This window comes from Neltuma alba, unplaced genomic scaffold (genome assembly GCF_004799145.2).
Source record: "Neltuma alba isolate B1F8T4 unplaced genomic scaffold, ASM479914v2 tig00004633_pilon, whole genome shotgun sequence".
Classification (NCBI taxonomy): domain Eukaryota; kingdom Viridiplantae; phylum Streptophyta; class Magnoliopsida; order Fabales; family Fabaceae; genus Neltuma; species Neltuma alba.
Genome location: NW_021633795.1, coordinates 6,901 through 9,200, shown reverse-complemented (window position 1 = coordinate 9,200; position 2,300 = coordinate 6,901).

The window sequence follows — 2,300 nt, the reverse complement described above, 5'->3', positions numbered from 1 at the left end:
CGCTGAATGTTACCTTTAGTGGCAACAATTAATTCACCGCTGAAAGTAGTTTTTTTAATTTATAAATTATAAATTAAATTGTTAAATTTACTTTCAGTGGCGACTAAATTGTGGCCACTAAAGGTTACCTTCGGTGGCGACAATCTAGTCGCCACTGAAAGTAAAAAAAAAATGACAGCAAAATATCATGTGAATTTCAAAAAGACAAATAAGGCACCTAAATAAGCAAAATGACAAATAGGACACTGGGTACCAATTTGGAATTTAGATTTTTGGCCTAATGACCAAATTGCCCTGATGAGTGAGGTAAAAAGGAGTTGAAAGTGAGAAGAAAGCAAACAGAGAAAGACGTTGATGAAACACGAGAAGAAGGAAAGAAGAATGTTGGGAATGCTATTATCTTACTCCTCCACATCACTATTCTGTAAATATTGTTGATTTGGTGGGTTTTGGTTGTGGGAAAGAGGATTTGTAGTAAGAGAGGGAGTGAACCTGTAGGATTATGTGAGTGAGTAGAAGTTGATGACGGGATTTGTATTATTCATTTTTGTAGCTACTTTATGGTGAAATAGGAGCAGGATTATTGCATTTGAGGGTTTATATTTAGTATTTAGTGAATGATGAAGTAGAAATCAGAAAATAGTGGCAAGCAATTACGTAATGTAATTGCTGTCATATGCCTGCTGGTTTTTAGTAAATCCCATTACATGAATGGTAGATTTTATTATACATGTAGTTAATTATGAAAGTTAATACATTGCCCTGTTTGAAATAACTCGTACTCCCTGAGATTGTTGCCATCGAAGAGGTCACTGAAGTAACACCAATTGTGATAAACAAGTAGGAAGCTTAAATATTATTCTTCATAGAGCATTTTCGATGGGTCCCCACAGCTTAAAATGTTATTGTCGAGCATTCCTCTTTTTGGTTCTGTCTCTGTTCTTTGCATAAAACCATTTTCAGAGAATGTGAAGCTGCCTGATTTTCTAGTATTATTAAACCATTTGTCCTGAATTTTACAAAACACATATTGTGATTTACAACTTTCGTAGTGAAAGTGACTACTTTGTTAATGGGTTTTGTAACCTGTTTTTAGGAGATAAACAACGTGTTTGTAAAAACTAATAAAATTCCACGCTAAATTTGACAAAACATATAGTAGGATTTATAACTTCCGTAGTGAAAATGACCACATATTCAATGTGTTTTGCAACTTGTTTTCAGGGGATGGGCAACTTGTTTCTAAAAACTAATAAAATTTCACGCTAAATTTGACAAAACACGTAGTGATATTTACAACTTTCGTAGTGAAAATGACCACTTCTTAAATGGGTTTTGCAACTTCTTTTCAGGGGATGAGCAACTTGTTTCTAAAAATCAATAAAATTTCACGTTGAATTTTCAAAACACACAGTGAGATTTACAACTTTTATAGTGAAAATGATACTTCTTAAATGGCTTTTGCAACCTGTTTTCAGGGAATGAGCAACTTGTTTCTAAAAACCAATAAAATTTCATGCTGAATTTTACAAAACATATACTGGGATTTACAATTTTTGTAGTAAAAGTGACCGCTTTGTTAATAGGTTTTGCAACATATTTTTGGGGGATGAGTAACTTACTTTTCACCACCAATAAAATTTCATGCTGAATTTTATAAAACACATAATGGGATTTACAACTTTTATAGTGAAAGTGACCACTTCTTCAATGGGTTTTGTAAACCTGTTTTCACCAGAAGGGCAACTTGTAAGCATAAATAAATCATTCAGTGAACGTGCATCTAAAGTACATCACAATAAACATTGAACTATTAACTTTCATAATTAACTACATGTATAATAAAATCTACCATTCATGTAATGGGATTTACCAAAAACTAACAGGCATATGACAGCAGTTACATTACGTAATTACTTGCCACTATTTTTTGATTTCTGCTTCATCATTCACCAAATACTAAATATAAACCCTCAAATGCAATAATCCTGCTCCTATTTCACGATGAAGCAGCCACAAAAATGAATAATCCAAATCCCGCCATCAACTTCTACTCACTCGTGTAATCCTACAGGTTCACTCCCTCTCTTACTACAAATCCTCTTTCCCACAACCAAAACCCATCAAATCAATAATGTCTACAGAATAGTGATGCAAAGGAGTAAGATAATAGCATTTCCAACATTCTTCTTTCCTTCTTCCCGTGTTTCATCAACATCTTTCTCTGTTTGCTTTCTTCTCACTTTTAGCTTCTTTTTACCTCACTCATCAGGGCAATTCGGTCATTGGGCTAAAAATTT